The following is a 27,226-nucleotide window of genomic DNA, read 5'->3' on the forward strand; positions in this document are numbered from 1 at the left end:
AAAGAATTTTCCAAAATGGACACTGTCATTCCACAAGGGGTTTTTTGAATTTCAAAAAGTGATTTTTGGTTTGTTTTTTCTTTTTTTTTTTTTGAATGTAGGGAAAACATGCGCAGTGGGGAAAATCACGAATTGAGCGAGAGCGGATTGGTTGGGTTGAATATTCACTGTTTATTCATCCGATTCATCCGCCAATGGATTGACTTTGACATGCCCTTAAGGCTCGTGGAGAAAAAAAAGTTGCAAAAAAGTAGAGAAATTAAGATATTTTTTTTTGGACACTATTTCGTTAAATTTAAATTAATAAAATAAATAAAAATAAGGGTGATGAAAAAATAAAAAATATAATAAAAAATTTAAATTTAACGAAACAGGGTAAAAAATATTTAAATTTAAAATTATTAAAACCCATTTTTGACCGAATAGCAAGAATAATAATACTTAATTTTAGAGTATATTAAAATAATAGGACTTAATATTAGAAGAATATCAATGGTACTGCTTATTAACCCTAGAAGGAGTAACTATGAGGTGTCTGGACACCCAACTCAATATTCAAAATACGCCTCTAACTTAAAAAAAATTACTTTAGGGCTATTTTAACACCAATGAAGTGTTAAAATCACGCAGTATCGGTTAAAAATGTTGCGTGTTGTTTTAACACTACTTTTAGTGTTAAAGTAACACTTTTTTTTTCCTGTGATATTAAAATTAATAGTATAGAACTAATATTGAATACTATAATATAATTAATAGTCCTACTTCCTACTGAATACTATATGAGAATATTAATATTAAATACCATTATGGGAATACTAATACTAATAATACTTAATTTTAAAGCTATATTAAAAATAATAGCATCTTAATATTGAAGTATTAATAACAGTATTTCATATTAATCAAGTGTATATTAATATGTGTATATTATTATTAGCCTAATATTAAAAAGGACAAATAGTAATACCCCCTTAACAGTAGTGTTAATATATTAGTAATAATATAAGTATATGAAGTGCATATTAATATATATATTAATATCAATAGTACTTAATACTAAAGTTATATTAACATACTAAATATTTAAAAAAATATTAATTGTATTAATATTAAAAACTAGGGGAATGTTAATATTAATAATACTTAATATTCAGTGTATATTAAAATTAATAGTACTTAATATTAGGAAAATATCATTGCAACTATTTATTATTAAGGGGATAATAATATCAGGCGTATATTAATATTAATAGCACTTATTAATACTAAGAGTGTATTAATATTATTAGAATAATATTAAGGGAATATTTATATTAGTAATAATAGTTCTCAACATTAGAGGAATATTAATAGTATTGAATACTAAGTGTATATTAAAATGTTAAATATACAATATTAGGGAAATACTATTAGTAGTATACTGATATGAATATTAGGAGAATATTATTAATTATAAATACTATTATTAGAATAACAATACTAATAGCATGCTTAATATTAAAATATTAGTAGTAATACGTAATATTAGGGGAATATTCTATTAATTTATTGATATTACTAATATTATTAATATTAATAGAACTTATTAAAATTGAAGGAATGTTAATAATACTCAATATACAGTGTATATTGAAATTATTGTTATACTTAATTTTAGGGAAATATCAATAGTTTTAATTATTAAAGGGATATTACCTAATATTAATAGTAAACACTATTATATGGGAATATTAATACTAACAACACTTCCCAGGCGCGAAGTGACGCCGAGTTCAGGCTTTATAAAGATTGGCCGAGCATTGGTCAACATTGATTGAGCATGAGTGAATCAGCGAGAGCAGGAATGATCGAAGCTTTAATGTAACACCGATTCCAGACTGCAGCGCGAGCCTTGGTTCAGCATTGGCACCAATGCTCAATCAATGCTGCGGACGCCTAATGCAGGACTGAAACAAGACTGCTTCCACTGTTCCCAAATTTACTCGTTTCTCAAGTTTATTCAATATAATGTGAATATATGAATTATTAATAATAATAATAAATATTATTGTTATTATTTTAATTCATGTGCGTATATATACATATATACCCAATGGGAAGTAAACGATTGGTTCAATAATGGGCCATGCTTGGCGAACTCCGTTCCATTATTGGAACATTAATGGCAACCATCATTGGACCACCAATGGTTTAAACTTGGGATGATCACGCTACTGCCAATGATCGGTAGCCAAGCATCGGGCCAATATTAGTTGCCAAGGAATTGCCAAGGAGACAAAATCGATTTTCAAAAGCTTGATTTTTTATTGGCAGCCAACAAAAAACCAAGGTTTTGAAAATTGATTTTTCTTAATTATTAATTAAAATTTATTTTTAAAAAATATATTTTTCAAAAATTTATTTTAACAAAACATATTTTTTAAAAATATATATTTTTTTAAATTAATAGAACATATTAATTTAATTTGTCACCTCTGGTAAAACAAAGATGAAAGACTGATAAATTCCCTCACTTTATATCTTACAGTGGAGGGATAACTGTGAATGTCTTTGCGAGAGAGGAGCAGGTACTTATATAGAGCCAGTGAAACAGGTCACAAGCGAGAAAAAATCACTAGCATGCACTCTGGCGGCGCTTGTCGGAAGTGGCGCAACGTTGGTTGCCAAGCGCTGTGTCGATAACGTCAGGATATGCATGCGCGCCAGAAAACAGTTCCGACAAGCGCCGCCAGAGTGCATGCTAGTGATTTTTTCTCGCTTGTGACCTTTCTCACTGGCTCTATATAAGTACCTGCTCCTCTCTCGCAAAGACATTCACAGTCATCCCTCCACTGTAAAATATAAAGTGAGGGAATTTATCAGTCTTTCATCTTTGTTTTACCAGAGGTGACAAATTAAATTAATATGTTCTATTAATTTAAAAAAATATATATTTTTAAAAAATATATTTTTTTAAAATAAATTTTTGAAAAATATATTTTTTAAAAATAAATTTTAATTAATAATTTAAAAAAATCAATTTTCAAAACCTTTGTTTTTTGTTGGCTGCCAATAAAAAATCAAGCTTTTGAAAATCGATTTTGTTTCCTTGGCAATTCCTTGGCAACTAATATTGGCCCGATGCTTGGCTACCGATCATTGGCAGTAGCGTGATCATCCCAAGTTTAAACCATTGGTGGTCCAATGATGGTTGCCAATTGTTTTGCCAAGAAAAAACCATTGGGTACCAAGCATGGCCCATTATTGAACCAATCGTTAACATTGGCAACTTCCCGTTGGGTATTTAATGACAATAAGTTATTATTTGTAATAATTATATTATCTTCATATAAATAAGAATATATTACTAACAATAAATATCATTTGAATAGTAATTTTAAAAAAATAATTTTAGTAAAAAAAGACAATTTTTCTGTTAATCGTTACATTTTTTTCTTGATTTTTAACAGACTTTTAACATTATTTATAAACATGTTCACATTTTTTATTCACAACACAACACACAATTTTATTATTTTATATAAACGCTTATAACAAAGAATGAAAAATATTCGCTCGCATGTGGGATCGAAACTCACGCACCCCGCCCCTAACGCATACCGGAAGTTCTCAACGCACGCATTTAAACCGCTCGGCCACAGAAGGCTGGAAGGCTTCTCGCCTAATCTACTATATCAATGCCAGTGCCGTCACTCAGTATGGGACACCAATGTTCGTCCCATGCTCGATTCAAGACTCGGTCAATCTTGTTACAATATTCAGTTCCTTTATTGCCGTGTGCACTGTACAATATTATCTATAAATATTTAAAAATTATTTAATATTAAAATATTTTTTCTGATAATTTTATAAGTTAAATTATATATTATTTTTTTCTCGCACAGTGTCAAATTATTATTTTCAAATTCAAGAGTTTCGTTTATCTGAAAAATTTTCAGTGAAAAAAATGTTCATTAGGTAGTAATAAATATTTATGCCTAGTAGTTTTACACTAGGATTAACTGTTTACTGAATATTATCAAAAATATATTTTTCGTCAAACGCGCGCGACTAAACACAAAAATAACCTTGAGACGTTGCGATTGTCGTGCTCCCACCATCCCATCTACTCAATGCACTCCCCGCCTGTGATGTCATGAGGGGAAAGCATTGAGTAGATGGGATGGTGGGAGCACGACAATCGCAACGTCGCGCTGTAAAATCTCAAGGTTATTTGTGTTTAGTCGCGCGCGTTTGACGAGAAATATATTTTTGATAATATTCAGTAAACAGTTAAACCTAGTGTAAAACTACTAGGCATAAATATTTATTACTACCTAATGAACATTTTTTTCACTGAAAATTTTTCAGATAAACGAAACTCTTGAACTTTGAAAATAATAATTTGACATTGCAAGAAAAAAAATAATATATAATTTAATTTTATTTATATGAATCTTATATAATTAATATAAATATTATACACTAAATAAATATTAATATTTATTTACCAATTTATATCTTAATAACAATAATAATAATAATACTTATTATATTATTTAATAATAATGAATAATAATTAATAATAAGAATAATAATTTTTAAATAGTATAAAAAATTACTAAAAAATATCACTAATAATATTTTAATATTAAATAATTTATAAATATTTATATCTAATATTGTTATAAGTGCACACGGTAATAAATAAACTATCAAGATTGATTCAAGCTTGAATAAAGACTGGATGTTGAAGCTCCACTCACGAAGATTGACCGAGTGTTAAATCGAGCATGGGACGAACATTGGTGTCCCATGCTGAACCAATATTGAGTAGCAATGATATAAAGACTGCTTCAACTCTGGGTTACCCACGCTGGGCGTTCAAGACTCAGTCAAGTTTCAACCCATCGTCAGCACTGGTCTTTCGCGCCTGGGTTAATATTAATGATATATTAAAATTTTTAAATAAAAAGCACTTAATGTTAGGGGAATATTAATATTTAATATTAAGGGCAATTAAAATATATAGTACTTAATCAAAGTCAGAGGAAAATTAGTAATAGCATTTAATATAAGGGGTATATTAAATACTAATAGTATAATATTAATTTTAGTACTTTTAGTAATTATAATTTTAGAGTTTTATTAACCCCTTCACTGTTTGGAAAAATATTCATTTTAGTGCCCCAAAATGTCCATCAAAATCTTTTAAATTGTTATATTACTTAAAAATAATAAACAATTATTTATTTATTACTTTTTCTAGTATCATTGATACCTATAGTATGTGAATAATGATATAAAAGAATTTATTTTATAATTTAAATAACAAATTTCAATTTTTTGCTAAAACTTTCACGACCCAACGTTGGGTCGCAAACAGTCTGGGCCATCTTTTTTCACGACCCAACGTTGGGTTGCAAACAGGCAACGGGTTAATATTGGCACAATTTTAAGGGGATATTAATATTATGTTATACTTTCAAATATTAAGGGTATATTAATATTAATACATCTTAACATTATAAGGGTATATTAATAGTAATACTTCTTAATATTTAGGGTATGTTATTATTGATCTCTTTTATTTATGAGTTCACTAATTATATTAATATTAATGGATCTTAACATTAAGGGTATATGTATTAATATTAATACTTCTTATTATTAAGGGAATTTTAAAATTGACCCTAATTTTAAGGGGATATTAATGTAAATATTCTCTAATATTAAGGGAATATCATTATTAATAATTCTTATATTAAGGGTTTACTAACATTGACACTACTGTTAAGGGATCATTAATACTGACAATAATTGTAAGCTTTAAGGGGATATTAATGTAAATATTTCTCAATATTAAAGATATATTAATATTAACACTTCTTTTAACACCTTATTATTTGGCTACCTGCTATATACAACAAGCCATGTAACCAACAAAAAAATACCTTATTATTATTAAGGGTGGGCATACACAATTGTTACAAAATCATAAAAATTCTCAACAAAAGTACACACTTCACGTAAAATTACATTTCTTTGTCGTTATATAATCGAAGAATATAGGTACATTTTTTTCTCTCTGTTATCGTCGTTTTCAAATAAATACACACGTGAATAAAAGAATATATATGTGAATTTTCAAACAGCTTCTTTCGACAAAAGAATTCTATATACTTTCACAAATATTTTGTATACAAAAAAAAACCAAACAAAAAGAAACGAAAAATTGAACCCATTCGCAATTATTGAAAATGTCTTAAAACAAAGACCCATTGACAATGTTGCATTGCAATGAATACCTTTTATTACTCTTTACAACTTGAATTCAAAGTTGTTGAAACGTACAATCAGAATACTGCGTGTTTGGGGGGCGATTATGTTTTAAACCTCTGTGCATGGGAGACATAAATACTCTTTGAATACATTAGTGCATTTGCACAAACTTGAATTTACCTGTCATTTACATTGATGAGAAGAAAACTATATGTATATATGTAGAATAGGGAATTGTGTGTGTATGTGTGCGATTTTGCATGAAACATTACGTAGATGGATTAGTTAAACCGTGCAATGGAATAATTGCAAGCTTCCGATTTGTATCTCAACTTACAATGGGTACATTACCGAACAAACGGGATTCACTCCGTTAAGGTGTATAATGTCGCACTCATCTTCGGGTTCCGAAAGCATTTATTAGTTTTTTTTTTAATGTTTTGTACTATTTTGATATTTATTTTATTTAATTTTTCTTTATTATATTTATTATTTGATAGATGTCACTAAGACAAAAACATATAATTATATGGCTAATGAGAAATGAATGGCGATAACAAAAATTAATTTTTCATTAAATCAACTGAAATTAACAGAAATTAAATTTCGAAAAGGGTTTAAATTTAAATTAAAATTTTTAAAAATTTTAATTTAAAATTATTGGAAGCAAATATTTTATTCATCTGGACGTTCAAAAATTTAGGAATATTATGACCATTACAAAAGCGGAGCTTACGTTAATTGATTATAAATTCTTTTATTTAGACAAAATAAAATTCAATTTTGAAAATAATGGAGTAGAATTTAAATTTTGTTATAAAATCGAAACATAATAAGCAAAAATAAAAGAAAAAAATTAGTGATGTTTGTCTAGATTTGAGTGCGCTTTTATGGCATATTACGGAAATAGATTTTACTGTCAACGACCATATAGGAATATTATATATTTTATGTATATATTGTTTGTTGCCACAGGTCAAAGAGACAATATTTTCGAGATATTATATGCCACAAATTATACATGCACATAACGCACATATAAGAGATGGAGAATATATCAATTATGTATATTATATGCATCCGTCAAAAGCGCAGCATTATAATCATAACAACAGTGATGAAAACATGTAAATAAAGGTGTGAAGAGAAAAGGAAAAAAATGTCTACAAAATTTGCAAAAATATAAGACTTTTTACATCCGAGCTGAAAAAGTTCTATAGAATTTCACCAGAATCATTCTATAAAAATTCTAGTGAATATTTTACAGAATTTCACTAGAATGATTCTATAGAATTTCTACAGGAATTCTACTAAATTTTAGTGATTTTTAATTAGAAAGAATATAAATTCGTGAAATAATATTTTTCAACTTTATATTATTTTAACTTTATTACTTTTATTACTGACAAAAATATAACGAGTCCGAGTCAAATAAGAGAACATTTTACTTAAAACTGTAAATTAAATTTTTTCGTAACTAGAAAACATGAAGGAAATCAATAATTACTCGGAGTGATTGATTTCTTCATGTTTTATAATAATTAAAAATTGTCAATTTGATAAAATCATTATTTTATATTATAAGAATATTGTACTTCTTCAAAATTCTTTTCATCATTTTAATTCAATAATTATTTTCAACAATTTTTAACTAAAATTCTTCTTTAAATCAATTATTTTTAACAATTTACGAAAAAGTTCTTTGACAATTTTCAAATTCATTTGTTTATAATATTTAATTTTACGAAATTTCAATTATTCGTAAATTCTTCAATTAAATATATTTTAAAAAATAAAAACTTCAAATAATACCAAAAAAAAAATTCAATTTAACTTTTTCAAAATTGAATTATTTCTAAAAATTTACGCTTTATTGCTTTTAATATTCAATTATTATCTAAAATTTTAACTGAAATTAATTTTAAAAACAATTTTTATTAAAAAATTCTACTAGAATTCAATTATTCAAAGACATAAATAAATAATTTATCGAATAATTAAATGTTTCTTAAAATTGAATTCTCATAAAGAATTTTATAAACAAATTTTCAAATAATTGAATCATTTAATTTATTTTGACGAATTTTAATAAAATTTTTAAGAATAATTATACATTTTTCGAAAAATACGATTAAAATTGTATTAAAAATAATTTACATTCTGCGATGATTTTTATTATTTATGAGAATAATTAAATTCCTAAAAAGAATTTTATTATTTTTGAACAATAATTTCAATTTCAGCGAAGAATTTTATTACTCTTGAAAATAATTGAATTTCTGCAATAATTTGTAATTTCTCCAAAATTAAATTTTTTTTTAGTGTTTTTAACTAAAATTCTTCTATAAATCCATTTTTCTTTAATAATTTTTGAAAAAGTTCTTTGAGAATTATCAAATTCATTTGTTTATAATTCAATTTTTTAAAATTTCAATTATTCGAATATTCTTCAATTAAATATATATTAGAAAATAAAAACATCAAAAAAATAATTTCATGTAAATTTGAAATAAATTTTTTCAAAAAAAATTAATTCTTCTACAGAATTGTTAGTTAAAAGTATGAAAAATTAAAATTTTCAAAGTTCAAAATTCAATTATTTCTAAAAATTCACGCTATAATGCTTTTAATATTCAATTATAATCTAAAATTTTAACTGAAATTCATTTTTAAATCAATTTTTATTAGAAAATTCTACTATTCAATTATTTAAATAAAAAAAAAATTATTTATTGAACAATTGAATTCTCATAAAGAATTTTATCAACAAATTTTTAAATAATTGAATTCTTTAAACGAATTTTAAGAAAATTTTTAAGAATAATTACATTTTCCGAGAAATACGATAAAAATTGTATTAAAATTAATTAAAATTCTGCATTGAGTTTTATTATTTATGAAAATAATTAAATTCCTAAGAATTTTAGTATTTTTGAACATAATTAAATTTCAGCGAAGAATTTTATTACTTTTGAAAACAATTGAATTTCTGCAATAATTTGTAACTTTACCAAAATTAAATTTTTTTTAGTGTTAACTAAAATTTTTCCATAAATCCATAATTTTTAATAATTTTTAAAATAGTTTTTTGAGAATTTTCAAATTCAGTTGTTTTTAACTGAAATTCATTTTTAAATCAATTTTTATTATAAAATTCTACTAGAATATTCAATTATTAAAAATTTTAAATACAAAAAATAATTTATTGTATATTTGAATGTTTCTTAAAACTGAATTCTCATAGAGAATTTAATCAACAAATTTTTAAATAATTGAATTTGTTTGACGAATTTTAATAAAATTTTAAATAATAATTGCATTTATTGAGGAATTCGATTAAGATTTTATTAAAAATAATTGACATTCTGCGGTGAGTTTTACTATTTATGAAAATAATTAAATTCCTAAAAAGAATTTTATTATTTAGAAAAATAATTGAATCCCTGTAAAAATGTTATTATTTACAAAAATAATTGAATTATATTGCGAAGAAATTTAAAAAAAATTTGTAAATAATTGAATTATATTGCGAAGAAATTTTAAAAAAATTTGTAAATAATTGAATTTCTGTGAAATTTTTATTATTTTATGAAAATAATAGATATTGAAAATCATTAAATTGAGAAAAATATTTTTGAAAATAATTGAAATTTTGCCATGAATTTTATTAAAATTTTTGAAAATAATTGAAGTTCGTATAGAATAATTTTATTATTTATAAAGATAATTGAAATTTTGACGAGAATTTTAAAAAAGTTTTTGAACTGTAATTGAATTTCTGCAAAGAATTTTATTACTTTTGAAAATAATTGAATTTTGCAATCATTTGACATAATTTGTTTCGGAGAAAAAACTCGAAAATAATATGAAAGATAACCAATTTAGTAGACTAACAAAAATTGTGCGTTCTAAAGATCCGCACGTACTAAAAAATTACAATTAAAACTTATTTCCCATACGAGACGATAAACTATGGCTGTCAATATAATTTTCCGTATTAGTTATTAAATTTCTCCGTGACGATGAGTAACGATAGAAGCGTGTTGTGTATAAATTAGCTCTACATGTATATATACTACAATATATATATATAAAGTCGATCATAACCGTAGAAGAGACATCCTATTATGATAATCATACTCTCTGAGATGCACGTGTATATAAAATCAGATTATTCGCGATTTAATGATAACTGACAATCATGAAAGACTGTCTTATAGCATTTAAATATATATATCAAGATCTAATTAAATTGACTTGGAAATGGAGGAAATTCACAAACTAACAAGCTCATGTCATTCACTGTATTAAAAGCACACGGCAAATATGTTGAAATCTCTTCTATTTTTTTGCAAAGTAGGAAAAAAATTATAAATACCGAAGTAATTACCGTTCAACACAATTTTAACGGTCTGTGAACTTAATTCACATTAATTATATTTTTCTGAAAGTAAAAACTATAAATAATATATTTATACGATTTGATGTGCAAAATATAATTTTGCGGAAATGGTTATTTAAGGAAATTAGTTTTCTACTCATTTTCGTTATTTCTATCAAATTGGTTTTCTATGAAATTATAATTTTCTTTTTAAACTAAATTTGTTTTCTATTAAATTGGATTCTAATTAAATTTGTTTTTTACTAAATATTTAAAAAAAATAATAATAATAATAAAAATAAAAATAATTGGTTATCTACCAAAATAATTGTTTACCTACCAAATCAATTGGTTATTTGCCAAATTATTTTAATATTTATGAAAATAATTAAATATGAAACTGAATAATTATTTATTTATCAAATTAATTGGTTCTGACTAATTTAATATTTACCAAAATAATTTATTTTCCACGAAAATAACCAGTTATTTACCAAATTATTATTATTAATTATTATTATTAATAATAATATTATTATTATTAATTATTATTTACCAAATAAATAAGTTTTTTAATATATTGAATAATAATAAATAAACATAAAAATATTTCTCCATCCAATTGAATATATTGCAAAAATAACAATTCCATTCCAATGTGTTTACAACAAAAAGAAAAATAAATAAAAATAATACTATAACTTTTTAAGGACAAAAGAAAACTGAGTGATAAGTTCGTTAAAGTTCATGTCACGAAGAGACTCCTGTCAAAACTTCAGTTCAGAGTCGTATATCTAAAAATTTTTGGCACATCGCCTAAAGAATTTTCCAACATTTATAACTGGCAAGGCGCCATAGATTGTTTTTGATTTTATTCTATTTGAAAAATATCAAGTGGAATTCATTGATAAAGAATAATTAGATCACAGTTCAGCATTACTCCTGTTATTTAAACAAAACAAAAAATGTCAAAAATCAAACTTTTTATGTATCCTTTTTACATTCTCATCGCATTGAGAGATATTTTTCTTTTGACTAAAACTGTTAATTTTTCTGATAAAAAAAGTGTGATAAGTATTTAAAAGAATAATTATAACGAAAATAATATAAATTAGTAAAATAAACTTAAAATGGCTGTTTAAATCAATAAATAATTGAATTAATAAAAATTAATAAAGTAATGAATTAATAAAAAAATAAAATAAAAATAAAATGTAAAATTAATATTGAAAACAAATTTTTCCTTTCTTTGCCTTTTATGTAATAAAATACAGACATATACTTTGAAATAAAATAAAATAAATAAAATCGTAATAAAATTATGATAATAAATAAATAAATAAATAATGAAATAATGAAAATATAATGAAATTACAAAATAATGAAACAAGAAAGAAAATACGGATTTAAAAAAAATTACATCAAGAGAAATGAATAAAAGAAACGAGAAACAAGATATGAAAGAAATAGAGGACATAAAACAAAATAAGATGGAAATTTTAAATTATATATGCAAAAAAAAAGGAAAAAAAAGAAAACATGAATGCTACGTATTTTTCTGAGCGGTTTACATATTATACTCGAAAGGCAAAATAATAATGTCAAGTTGTAAAAGATTTCATCTCGTCAATACAATTTGGTGCTTAATCAACAATTAATTCCTCGGTAAGTCAATTAGAATTTAGGATTAAGGGCTTAATTATTGATTAACGATTGAGTTTCAGTTTCGAAATTGATCCTGATGCCCAAGGGAGTATTACACGTGTGTGGGGAAATTTATGGTACAGATGTATTTGTTACAAGACATCTGCACTATAAAATAATAAAATATACAAATTAGTATAAAGTCTTTAAAAACATATAAATATTAATATTATATTATTATCTTATACTAAATTATATGAAATTAATAAAAAATACATTTTATTGAAATATTTATTGTCTTCAAACGGTTTTTTTTTCCAATTTATAATTAAATTGGAAAAATTGTGAATTTTATTTAAAATATGATAAAAATATTCAAAAGATTAAAGTATAAAAAGAAAATAGTAATTATACAAAGTTGAAAATTACTGAGGAATAAGATTAGTAAATTACAAAGAAAAATGAGATGCAAAGATATTTAACCGCACAACTTCACAGCAGCTGAGACATAATTTAATGGTAAAGTAGTACATATACCTGCATATATATATATTTATGCACCACTGTAAATGCTTTTAACGTTAACTGCACTATATATATTCGTACAAACAATTTTCTAGTCATATAAATAATTAACTGAGAAATTTAATACAATGACGAAAAATATATTACTTTATAAACATTAAATAACTATTAAACTAACAACTTACTCTTAAATTTATGAATTTTGTTTACAATTTACAAATTTAATTTGTAAATTTTTCCAAACTATTATTTTTTTAGAATAAATAAATTAATTAATTAATTAACTAATTAATTTGTTAATTATTTAATTAATTATTAAATTATTATTATTATTATTATTATTATTATTATTATTATTATTATTATTATTAAAAATAAAATTTATAAATTTTTCCAAACTTCTATTTTTTTTAGAATAAATTAGTAAAATTATTATTATTATTATTAAAAATGAAATTTGTTAATTTTCCCAAACTTCTATTTTTTAAAAATGTGTGTAATTTTTTCTGGTATAAATTTAAAGTTTTTCAATTTATCACTGAATTAACTCTTAAATAAACAAAAGTTAAATTGAATGAAACTCAATTAGAAAATTTAATACATATGAGAATTTGTACCTTTTGCCTTTTATTTTATTTTCCCATTCTATTTTGCATGTGTGATGCATTATATGAATTCATGAAATGCAAAGTTGACACGTCTCCTATAAATTTTATAATTAAATTTAAAAACTCTAATTTACATTTCTCATTCATAATAATATATAAAGTTAAAGGTATGAGGGACCACCTATGGGATGTGACACACGCGTTCCGTTGACAAACTTTAAATATTTCAACTATTGCCAACTAATTTTATTTGTTCCAGATGAAAATGAAAAATATGTCATCTGTCTAAAAGTTGTGAACAACATTTTGTACGTGCAACTATAAATTCGTAATTTTAGTTGCAAACAATACAAATGCATTTATTTCGTTTATTTCTTATATTTATTTTTTAATGTTAGTTTAATTTTATTTAATTTCATTTGATTTTATTGATTTTATTTTTTAATTTATTTTCTTTTTATTTATGTTAGTATAACAATTATAAAAATAAATATTTCTTATAACAGTTAAATAAATATTTATTATTAAAGTTAAATAAATATTTAATGTATAAAGATGTAATTTAAAGTAATTTAATGTAAAGATGTTAAATAATTGAATTTTATTTATTCCCTAAATATTTATTTGAGGAAAAAATCAAAACTGAGAGAAGAAAATTAAGAAATTTAAATTTCGCGCCGTTTTAGTTCTGTGACGCTTCCGGTAGATGGACGGAATGATGATTTTTCTTGCCATCTACCGGAGGCGTCATAGAACTACAACGAAGCGAAATTTAATTATTAGCTTAATAATTGTATTATTAGGTTAATAATAATTGTTAGCTAATAAACAGTTTAGTAATTATTAATTAGTACAATAACTATTATTTTTTTTTTTAATTTTTTTATTGTTTATACTCCTGCCCTATTGGCCTTACGCACTTCGACAAGAGTCCCCGAGAAATACTTTTTTGGATTAAGCATAACCATTCTACTTTAGAAATTTTTCTATATATTAACCTAATGTTGCGTCTACAGCCGACTTTATTAGGAGTACTCGCATTATGCCTGGACCACCCGTCAATGGGTTTTCTCGCCAGAGAAGAGGGAAACAGTACAATAACTATTATTTAATATTAATAATTATTATTATTTTAATAATTAATATTAACTAATTTAAATACTTTCTTTTCCTTTATTGATTAATTTTTTTATTTATTCATTTATGAACGGGACAAGCTCGTTATTTATTTATATTATTATAATAATTATATCAATAAATATTCATTATAACAATTAAATAAATACTTCATGTGCCTTAAAATATAGAGTAAAATTTACACTAATGGAATTTTGCACCTGAAATTCTAAAGAAATACTTTTTTAAAATATTTTATTGAATATTTCCATTAGAGATTCGAATTTTAAAAATTTATAAAAGTATACAGAAAAAAATTTTCAATTTGTACCGTTTTGAGGAAATATTTCTGAAGAGGAACATTATTTATCTGCAAAGTATACTGTACAGGTGTCTGAGTGTGTGTTTGTGGTGTATGTGGGCATATTAAGGAGTATATTTATGAGGAGGGGTATCCCTATACACTGGTATAAAATCAGAAGCACATAAGGACTTGATTACCCATTATAACTTAGGCCAGTCAGACAAGTTTACTATATAGATAGGAACAGGTTATTGCTGAAGCTATAACAATTTGATCAGAAATATACATATATTTTATACGATGGCATAATCTTTTGGAAATAAAATCGATCATAATCGATTTCTTTTCAATAAAACAGATAATTATTTTCCCTCCTCTCAATTTTACAATTTTATGTGCGGTAGAAAAAGAGGAAAAATAATGAATAGCAAAAAATACATTTGCAATATTTAGAAAGATGAAAAAAATATTTTAAATTAATTAAATAAATTTTTAGTTAATAAATAAATAATAAATATAATTTTTGTTCTTTGTTTACTTATTTAACTTATTTATTTCTTTATTTTTCTCTTTACTTATTTCTTTATTTTTTATTTATTTATTTGTTTACTTATTTGTTTGCTTATTTAGTTAGTTGGAAAATTACTGAATAATTATTTTCGACAATAATTTGTAGGTATAAATTTAGCAAAATTTAAATTTTTTTCTAAAAGTTAATGCGATTTGTCGTGCCATTGAACCAAAAAATTATATTCACCAAGATGCGCGCTTTTTTATCAGATTAAATTACAGATTCTCTTTTGTATTTTATAGACAAGGGATTTTTATTTATGTATTTATTTTTACTTCATTTTTATTTTCTTTTTATATATTTTTTTTACTTTGTCCTCTTTTTTTGAATACAATCTTTTGGTCACTATTTTCCAGGTAGTGATTTTTCTTCTTATACAATATCGAAAACTACAATAGATTATTGTGTCAGATTATGTTAAAAAATTTTATGGTCGACGAAAAATATATATTTTATCTTCGTTTATACGTGCGCGATTTTTACTCCATGTACTGTAAATTTTCAAGGAAAATCCTACTCAATAAATAACACCAAAAAAAAAAAAAAAACGTAAAATAAACAAATTTTCCCTAAAGAAAATAAAAAAAAATAAATAAATATTTTTAATGAAATTAAATTTAAAAATAAATAATTTCCTTCGTAATCAATAAAATCAAATTTTTTTGCTCCAAAGGAGAATGTAAATTTAAGCCAAATTTAATTTAACCTAATTTTAATAACTAGTTTTGCATAATTCATAAAATGAGATTTTTATCGCATTACACATTTTATGCCGGCGACAAGAAATAGCATGTGTGAATGAAAAAATCATAGAAACACTGAATAAAGAAGATTAATGCGAGTGCGATAATTTAATTTAAATCAACATTCTTTTGCACCGTGTTGCAAGACAAAGGATTAAAATCAACGCGATGTCATCATTCGAAAAAGAAGCCATAAAATTAAAACCAGATTGGTGATTCGATACCATTAGCTTATATATCTCACATACATAAATCGTATCATTCACATCATATTACAAAAAAAGTATACTAAGCCCAAAAAATATTTTTAAAAAAATTCCACCTTCACTTGCGATGGGAAATAATATCATTGGTTGAATAATTATTTTAAAGATGATCGAATGTCAGCACTAAATTAATTAATATAATTGACAAGTCGGTTATTTATAGTTATTTATTAAGATTTTTTTTAAATTATTGTAATTATTGTATAAATAATTTATTACCCCAATATCTATTTGAGGAAAAATTCAAAAATGAGAATAGAAAATTAAGAAATTTGAAATTCGCGCCGTTTTAGTTCTAGGACGCTTTCGGTAGATGGCAGGAATGATGATTTTTCTTGACATCTACCGGAGGCGTCTTAGAACTACAACGGAGCGAAATTTAATTATAAGCTTAATAATTGTATTATAATTAGGTTAAAGTATTCTTAGTTAATAATTATTATGATAATAATTAAATAATAATTATTAACCATTACAATAATTGTTAGTTGAATATGATTATAAAGAGGCTAATCGAACCTTCAAATGTAGGTCAAAGGCGCAGAGGACAAAAATAATTCAAAAACGTAGACGTAGGTCAACAGCGACAAACTGACACTCAAAATTTAGGTCACATGTTGTAGGTCAAAGTTCTAAAAAGAAAAAGTGGTGGGGGAAAAAAGTAATTGAGAGTTCGATAGGCAAAGTACAAATTGCTCTCTATTGGAAAATATAAATCTATTTTTTTTCAGTAAAGAAAAATTCCCTCAATAATATAGAAATACTTTAGTGTTCAAATATAGAATAAAAAAATTGCTTTGAGAATTTTTTTTTTCGTTTTTCCAATGTAGAAAGTGAAGAAGCGATGAAAGAATAGGTAATACGTTCCATATTGGAAAAGTTCATTGCACGCAATAATTTTTTCCGTTCCTTTTTTTTTTTTGAAAACTGATGTATTAGCTTTCTTTGTGTGTTCATAGGAGGGGAATAATTTAGTCTTTGGGTACTCATTCCATTAGGAACTTCAAGAATATATACATTTTGGCTTGTCGCCAGATACAATACAAAGGAAAATAAAATTGTGCATACGAAGTGTATATACGCATCTATGTATGTATAATATATATATATATTTGTGTGTGGATGGCATAAGAGAATATGTAAATTATATGGTTATATTCCCTCCGCAGTGAGGAGAGAAAATCAAGTGATATTTTCGCTTAAAGAAACTTTGGAGATTTTCCCAAACAGATATTAATAGGACTTTATAATGTTCTATGACATTTGAATAATTAATTTCATTGATTAACTTTGGTGTGTGTGTATATGGAACTGGGGAATTAAAGTTCATTATTTGCCAAAGAAAGTAATTGTCTTTTTTATGGGAAATTATAATTCAGATAAAGTTTTATTCTTCTTTTTTGTTTGCGAAGAAATTTTTCAATTTGAAGAAAAAATATTTTTTTGAAAAAGGATTAAAACTGAGAATAGGAAATGAAGAATATTGAATTTCGCGCCGTTTTAGTTCTATGACGCTTCCGGTAGATGTCAGGAAAAATCATCATTCTTGCCATCTACCGGAAGCGTCATAGAACAACAACGGCGCGAAATTCAATTATTAACTTAATAATATTTATTATAATTTGGTTATTAATAATAATAATAATAATAATAAATATTTTATATTTCCCCAAATAACACTAATACTTATTATTTATATTAAGATAAAAATAAATGATTAATAATAAATTTTCAATAATTTTAATATTAATAAATAAATAACCATTTTTTCTAAAAAATTTCAGACCCTCAAATAAAAGAACTGAAATATAATGATAAATGTATCGTGTCATAATTTTCAGTATCAAGTTATCCGTGGGTTAATATTTTTTTCGGCAACGTATATATTTTTTCTTTGCTTTTCTTTTTTGCTTTTAAATGTCAAAATCCTCACGAAGCGGATTACCGTGAAATTGTGAGTGCTGTTAAACAGTCTCAAGTTCCTACGGCAATCACGCTTTTGATAATAACTTGCTGCTAAACCTTGTGAATTACTTCCTCGCGTTCTCCTCATATATAAGTGTCAAGAAATTGCAGAAATTTTATTTCAAATACAATATAAACTTTATTAAATAGAGGAAATAAATGATTTGAAGAATTTTCGAAATTTCAAAGGCACCCACATTTCATTAATTGAAACAGAATTTCATTTAAAACTTTCAGCAAATACTTTTCTATAAGTTTTAATTGAAAATTCCGTAAATTAGTTCAATGTAATTCAAATAAACGTTTGAATAAAATTAATAATGCAGTATTATATAGTAAAATTATTAAATAAATAAAATATAATAAAATATGTTGTAATTAAATTTACTTATTATTAAGTTATTATTATTAATTGCAATAAAATATATTATAATTGAATTATATAGTATACTACACCCAGAGAAAAATATTATTTAAACCAAATATATTTTAATTGAGTTAAATAAACGTATTCTTGTCTCAGAACCAACTAGACTTTTTATTTGTTTTAATTAAAAATTTTATTCGACATAAATAAAACATATATTTGAGCCAAATAAATTTTTATTTAAACCAAATAAAATTTATTTGAAACAAATAAAAAGTATAGTTGGTTCTGAGACAAATATACTATTTCTCTGGGTGTATTAAGTTGAGTGTCGTTGTCTAGTGGTCAAGGGTCTTGACTTGCGACGCGGAATCAATTGGTTCGAATCCTAGCAGCTTTAGATTTTTATTTTCATGTTATTAACAAAAAAAATCTAGTAATAATAATATTTTTCGCTAATATTATTATCGTTCAATAATTAATTAACCGTAAAAACTTACTATTAGTAATAAATAAATAATTATTCTATAATATATAGGTACAAAATATTTGGCGCAGTAAAATTAAATTTAAAAAGAATTTTTAGTACATTTACCTTGAATGGGAAGATTTTTCAAAAAATGTCTATCCAACTGTAAGCAGTTTAATTGGACTTACCTGCAAAAATAAAAAAAGCATATCAAAAATCTTGAAATGTTAATAGAATTAAAAGGTAATTATAATTTAGTTAATTGATTTCATTTAATTAATCAATGTTAATTAATTAATAATCTTGCTACAAGTAAAATTTATTAATAATAATTCATTAAATTCATTGCCTAATGAATTATTATTATTATTATTATTATTATTATTCGTTGAATTATTTACCTCTTTAACAATAATTATTAATTATTAATAATTAATAATTAATAATTATTAACAAATTTAGAGAATCTAATTACTAATAATGAATTATATTAACTACCTAATCAATAATAATTAATAATGAATTGAATGAATTGCCCAATTTATAATAATTACTAATTAATTGAATTAATTACCCTATTATGATCCTCCACAAGTTTTGAATGTTCAAATGAACGAAACACTTTTTATTAGAAATATTTTTATAAATTACTGTTCGCATTAAAAATTAAAAACTTAAATTTTACACTTTTATAACAATAATTTTTTGTCAATATAAAACAAATTATTGTTATAAATATTTAAATTGAAGAAGAAATAAATAAATTTCGTTCATTTGAACGATCAGAATTTAAGAATCATACCCTATTAATATTAATTAATAATTAATATGAATTTAGCAAGTTTCCAATTATAAATCTGTTTTTGTGAAAGTAAAAAAGTAATGGTGTTACTTTTTTTGATAACGGTAACTAACAATTATAAATAGAGAAAGTAATGCGAAAATTTCAATTACTTTCAATGTCCATGTAAATATCGTCTTGGAGATAGTAATTTTTTTCCAAAAGGAAAAAGAAAATTTGTAATTCAAACAAGTTTTCACTTGACAACTTTCTCATTATTATCATTATCATCATTATTTATTTGTTTAACCTTCGCTAGACCTTTAAATCAAGAAACGTATATATATACTTGATACACACACCTGTGAATATATTTTTCATTTTTTATATAAAAAATTTATAAGAAATTTCCCTTTTTTATACATATATTATATAGTTATATGTTACATATTCTAAGAATAAAATATTTTTTTACCCTGGTCATTGGCTTATTGATTGATTACACTACACGGTTCTCACTTGAAATGACCTGAATAAATGATGAAGAGCCGTCTAGTCATGAACAGAAATGGTATATTCTTTAAATATTTTAATCTTTTTTTAAAGTAGCTATCAATAAAGTTTATATTCACATCTTCTCTTTTTTATCAGAATAATATCATAGGTAGAAAAGTTAATTCTTCATTTCGCAAGAGAAAAAGAATTTTTTTCTTTTTTTTTCCCTTCTTTCAATTATATTTAAAATACTAAATTGCCAAAAATTTCAGTTCCTTCTAATTGGACTTGCGGTGTAACGAACCGAACGGTATGTGCGAAGTAAAGTTCTCTTTGGAATTTTCCGGTAATTTTTTTTTTTTTTTTGTAGGAGTCAAACATTCATTTTCTATCTAATTTTTGAAAATCTATTTTTTCCAAATAAAAGAAACAAAAAAAATTTTCCTAAATCGAATTTTTACTAACTTTTACTTATTTATTTTATTTCCTGTTGTTTTATATTTATAATTTTTATCTCTTTTTTAAATTTCTCTTCCTGATGTTTAAAAAAGTGGCGATTAGTTTTGGACAATCATTTATTATTCATTATTTATTTATTTAATACATGTAATTAATGTGATTAATAAATTTAATTAATAAAACTATTTTTTCATTTTAATAAAACGATATTAATATTTTTTTTTGTATAATAATATAGATAATAATAAACAAACAAAAATATTTTTTTTCAAATTGAATATTGCAAAAATAATACAAAACAAATCAAATCAAAAGTGTTTAAATTTTGATTTTTTTCGTCTTTTCTCCATGTGTATTTAGAGAATCAAAAAAAGAAATGAGATTTGAACACAGGTATCATTTTGAAGAATAAAAAATTTCTATTATAAATCGCATTAAATATTCGTATTCTGAAATCTCTGACACGAAAGAAGGATTATATTTCGAAAGCATGAACCTGTTCTTATTTCGAGCCGTCAGGTTTAATAAGCAATTAACTAGCTGGCATCAGCTATGTCAAAAGTCAACATCTCCCAACGCTTGATATGAAAATTGAAAGACGTCAGTCATGAAATCTCTACTTCAATAAAAAAAAGAGAAAAAAAATCTTTTCAGAAATAAAGTCTATGTTTAAAACAGTTTTTAAAGAAACCCTTTTTTTCCTATAAAATAAAAAAGGGACTAAAAGATTCTCCACACAAAAAATGGAAGTTTTACCAGAAGTTTAAAATATATATATTATCAGTAAAATTTCATCGAGTAAAAAAAATCTCTAATAATTTCTGAAAAAGCGATAATAATAAATTTAGTCATTAAATTAGGAGCACATAATTTTTCACAATATTAATATTTATTTGTATTTTGTTTATTCAATCTCATCTATTTTATTTATTTTTACTTATAAATATTTTTTATATTCAGTTTTTCTAAGGATATCAAATTGAGACAAAAACATGTATCAAAATAGTTGCGAACGAGCAACGTTTTGATACGTTTTTTTGTCTCAATTTGATATCCTTAGAAAAACTGTGTTTATTTTTATTTATTTATATTTATTAGTATTTATTAATATTCATTTATATTTATTATTTATTTACTTATGTTAAATAATTATTAAAAATAAGTATATTACTAATTGTAATATATAATAATAATTATTGTTATTATTAATATAATAATATTGACAATTATCTAATTTCCGTATCGAATTGACAATTCCATTACACAAGGACCTTGATTATTGAGACAAACTTAATTATGATAATAATGGATAATTGTAAATAATTATTAAAATAAAATTGTAATTAATTATTAAAGGAAAAATTGTACCTAAATAAAAAATTATTTATAAAAACGTATAAATAATAAAAATATGCGTAAATATTAAGAACATGTAAGTAATAATTGGTAATAATAATAATAATAATAATAATAATAATAATAATAAAAAGAAGTGTAAACAAAAATTAACGAAACAAAAAAATACATGCAAATAATAATTATTAATAATAAAAAAGTGTAAACAAGAATTAATGAAACAAAAAAGCGATGTAAATAATAATTAGTAATAATAAAAAAAGTGTAAACAACAGTTAATAAAACAAAAAAAAAACCCACGTAAATAATTGCCTATATTAAAATAAAAAATCGAGTAAATAATATAATTTATCAAAACAAAACAAAAAGAAGTGAATCAATCAAATCCATAATTCAAATAATAGAAAAAAATAATATGCACTTCATCAGCAAAATAGTGGTATTGGAATTGACACCCCTTTCTTTTCCATAAAATAAAATTTCCCACCATTAGATATCAATATCCATAATAAACCCTCTCCTCTCCTCTCTCTCACTCTCTCTCTCTCATCCCATTAATCAATAGCGTAGACACACCCATATCACCATATACATATTCCCGTTGGTAAAAGTTGGGTTATTATTTTTATGCATTTTGCTCAGAGAAAATAGAACTCTTCGAAAAATCAATAGACACTAGGTCAAACGGCGACTTGGATCTCCTGGGAGATTTTTTCTTTTAGTTTTATTTCTTGTTTTTTTTTTCTTTATAACAAGAAAGGAGCTCGATTTCTCTTTAAAAAAATTCGAAAATGTTGCAATTATATGTTGACGGAAACACATTTTGTTCTCTGGACTCAAAGGAAAAAGGAGCTCAAAAAAAAAACATAGCTAACAGAAGGAGCCAAGTGTAGGAGCTAAAAAAGGGGCTAAAAAGAAGCTAAACTAAAGCTAAAAAAGAAGCTAAAATCAAGCTAAAAAAGGAACTAAAATCAAGCTAAAAAAGGAGACAAAGTTTAACTGAAAAAAGAAGCTGAAATCAAGCTAAAAAAGGAGCTTAAAATAGAGCCAAAATAGAACTCAAAAAACGGGCTAAAAAATAGTTAAAATGAAGGTAAAAATGAGCTTAAGAAGGATACACAAGAAAACCAAAAAAGGGAGCTAAAAAAGAGCTTGAAAAGGAGCTAGAAAAAGGAGAAAAAAAGGACTAGAAAAAGGAGTTAAAATAGAACTAAAAACAGGATGTAAAATAGAGCCAAAATAGAACTAAAAAAAGAAGATAAAAAAGCTAAAATTGAACTAAAAAGGAGCCAAAGTAGAACTAAAAACAGAAGCTGAAAAAGGAGCTCAAAAAGGAGCCAAAATAGAACTAAAAAAAGGAGCTAAAAAAGCTGAAATGGAGGTAAAAAAGGTGCTTTAAGAGGAGCCAAAAAAGAGTTTAAAAAAGGTTCTAAAAAAAGCTAAAATACAGCTTAAAAAGGAGCTTAAAAAGGAGCTTAAAAAAGTGCCAAAATACAACTAGAAAAAGGAGTTAAAAAAGGATCTACAATGTAGATAAAAAAAGACTAAACAGGAGCTAAAAAAAAGAGGCTTAAAAAGGAGCCAAAATACAACTAAAAATCAAGCTAAAAAATAAGCTACAATTGAGCTAAACAGGAGCTAAAATGTAAAAAAAGAACATTAAAAACATAAAAAAGAACATTAGAAAAAGAAGCTAAAAAATCGATTCCACATGAAAAAAAAAATGTTTCCCATGACCTCTTAATAAGAAACAAAAACGCATTTATGAATCTCTAAAAACTTATATATAGTAGATCGAAGATGAATCATATCAGTTGACATAAAATGTAATCCAGTGAGACATGGGTGGGTTTTTAGCCGGCGGCGGGCAAGGGAAAATATAAGAAATTCCCATCTTTTGCGCTTGCGCTTATCGAAAAGCTCACCTCTCGTCCAGGCGGTCGTGCGTTTCGCTGTTCTGTTCAGTGAACCGGTGAAAGCGCCGCGACGCCAAGCGCCGCTGTCGGAATCGCGAAAGTCCTTTTTTTTCAACAAAAAAAAAAAAAAAACAAACAAAAATACCCCCCCGACCCCCAAAAAAATTACATAATGAAACAAATAAAAAATCACCAATACTCCCTCCCATTACTGCGCAAAGAAAGACACTAAACTAATTATATAAATTTCTAAAAAAAGTACAAAAAAAATGAAGAAGGAACAAAAAAGTATATGAAAAAATTTTCGCGATTTTTCACAAATTATAATTCGCAGGGAAAGTTTGTATTTTCACATCTGGATGGCGATATAAGCGTTTAGTATTTATTAACGACTGATGTCGCTGCTAGACAGCAGTGCTTGGAGGTTAAGTTACAATAAACACGAACTTGGTGACTGTGCACTCGAACAGAACAGATGAAAGGGTACCGAGAGCACACGTGATCAACCACGTGTGTATAATTTCCCCAAAGTCACTATCAATAATAATTATCGCGACTTATCCTTCGAAAAAAAACCCTTTCTTCAAATTTTACCCCTCCCTTTTTTCCCCCAAAAAAACGTAATTTTACCCATCCGACAATCTTTTCTTCGACAGTACCTATACAATTATTGTTTGACAACAAAATAACAGGGATTTTTTTCTCAATCTTCATTTTTTGGGTTTTAAATTAAAATTGAGAGAAAAATTATTGTGCAAAAGAAGAGATGGGGAAGTTATTTTAAGTGAGGACATCAGGAGGAATGGAGAAAAAAAATCGCATGTTCGACATGCATTTAGTTTCAGGAACCTTGGGCTTTAGAGGAACTTAGAGAGTGAGAGGGACACGGAACCGCAAGATTTCCATAAACGGTCTTTCAACATGAACACAATACATTATCAATTCAACACATCTACATAATATAGGGATTGCATAACGAGGGGTGGGTGATTGTGAAATGATAAAATGTTGAAGAAGACTACTTAGGCATGCATGTGCATAGAGAGCAAGAGAACACGTACATTATATGTATATGTATACTGCATATTAGGGAATAAAAGCAGGAATAAAAGTAAAACGAACTTGAACACACGCTTGTTCTTCACTTCAATTTGCAGTTAATATACGCAACGAGAGAAATTCCGGTAAGCTTTATATTGAATTTACTTCTATATGGTAATATTTAATTTTTTTCTAATATATGGTATTCTTTTGACTTTGTTTCCTTTTAGGAATGTATAATGTATACTTTCTTTCCCTAGGGACAATATTTAATTGTAAACGTAATTGTACACTTTTCCTCCCAAGGGACAATATTTAATTGTGTAATTCAATTACTATCGTGTAATTCAATTACTATCGTAATTCTAAATAACTAAATATAATTGCAAACATAAATATAATCACTGTTATAAATATAATTCTAAACATAATTGTAAAGACAGTTGTAAATTTAATTGTAATTGTAAAAAAACTTTAATCATAATTATAAATATGAAATATAATTGTAATTGTTTAATTGTAACTGTACAACTAAATTAATTAATTAAATTATACTTGTACAATTAAATTTTAACTTTAAATGGAATAGGAAATTGTAAATGCAATTGTGATTGTATATGTAATTGCAAATGTAATTTTCGTGAATGTAATTGTAAATGTCGTTGTAGATGTTATTGTAAATGACTTCATGCTTGCAATCGTAAATGTAAATGCAATTGTAAATAGAACTGTAAATGGAACTGTAAATGAAATTCTAAATGTAAGATGTAACTGAAAATGTAACTCTAAACACAGTTTTCCTAAGGATATCATATTGAGACAAAAAATGTATCATAATGTTACGAAGCAACGTTTTGCTACATTTTTTGTCTCAATTTGATATCCTTACGAAAACTGTGAATGTAATTATAAATATAACTGTAAATGTAACTGTAAATGTAACTACAAATGCAATTACAAATATACAACCGTAAATTGTAAATAATTAATTGTATCTTTAACTCTAAATATTCAATGCTATTTTTAACTAATACTTTTCATCTAATGTTTAAAATATATTTGAATATTTTTGTAAATATTGTTGTGGAGATTCTACAGAAACTGTTGATAAATAACATTTTTTTTAAATAAATGACAATTATCAAAGAAATCGTGAATATTATGGAAATAAACCGAAGATTCTTTGAAGATGCATATGGTAAATTGTTTTTTTTTATGAAGAGTAACAAGAAATACAGGAAAATTATATTTGCAGATTGTTGGTGAATTGGTACTTGGAGAGGAAACTGCATTCTTTTAGGAGTATAACAATAATGCTGTATTGTTTAATGAACAGAATTCCTTGTGATGAGAAATTGGTTATCATGAAGAACATGATGATAATAAAAAGAACATGATGGCATTATGAAGAATATGATGTTAATTAAAAAAAACAAGATGCTATTATGATGATAGTAAAAAAATGATGATATTATGATGATAGTAAAAAAAATGATGATATTATGAAGAAAATGATGATATTCTTAAGGATATGATGATCATGATTTTATTATGAAGAACATGATGATATTAGTAAAGATATAGTGATGATATTATGAAAAACATGATGACATTATTAAGGACATGATGAAATTATTAAAGATTTGATGACATTAAAGATTTGATGACATTATTAAAAGAATATTATGATTCTTTGATGGACATGGTGATAATATGATGGATGAATGAAAAAACTTCTCTTCTACATGAGTCCAGACGTGAGTAACAACAGATTTTGTAATAATATCGTTTTGAAAAATTATACTTTTTGTAAATCTATAAATTTAAATGTAAACATCTGTAAGAATAACGTACTGTGCAAGTATGAGAATATTTTTAAAAAGTACATTTTCTGCAAGTTACAATAATATTGACAAGTACAACAACATTTTCTGCAAGTATAATAATATTTACAAGTA

At 24.6% G+C, this 27,226-nt stretch overlaps 2 protein-coding genes across 6 annotated transcripts in view; one reads left to right on the plus strand and one right to left on the minus strand.

Moving 5' to 3' along the window:
- Positions 1 to 27,226, minus strand: part of LOC122508757 — a 166,151-nt gene that overhangs the window by 131,945 nt on the left and 6,980 nt on the right. The gene's annotated exons all lie outside the window — the stretch shown is intronic.
- The window catches only part of LOC122508713 (adenosine receptor A1-like), a 131,979-nt gene continuing 128,910 nt past the window's right edge, over positions 24,158 to 27,226 (plus strand). The window contains exons 1-2 of one of the 4 annotated variants that reach the window (XM_043622237.1): positions 24,158 to 24,737; positions 25,067 to 25,411. The gene's annotated coding sequence lies outside the window, so the exon portion shown is untranslated. Of the gene's footprint in view, positions 25,412 to 26,996; positions 27,026 to 27,226 lie in introns of those variants that run through there. The other 3 variants (XM_043622243.1, XM_043622231.1, XM_043622247.1) reach the window with 3 other exon arrangements.

The sequence above is a fragment of the Leptopilina heterotoma genome, unplaced genomic scaffold (assembly GCF_015476425.1).
Source record: "Leptopilina heterotoma isolate Lh14 unplaced genomic scaffold, ASM1547642v1 Lhet_114, whole genome shotgun sequence".
Classification (NCBI taxonomy): Eukaryota; Metazoa; Arthropoda; class Insecta; order Hymenoptera; family Figitidae; genus Leptopilina; species Leptopilina heterotoma.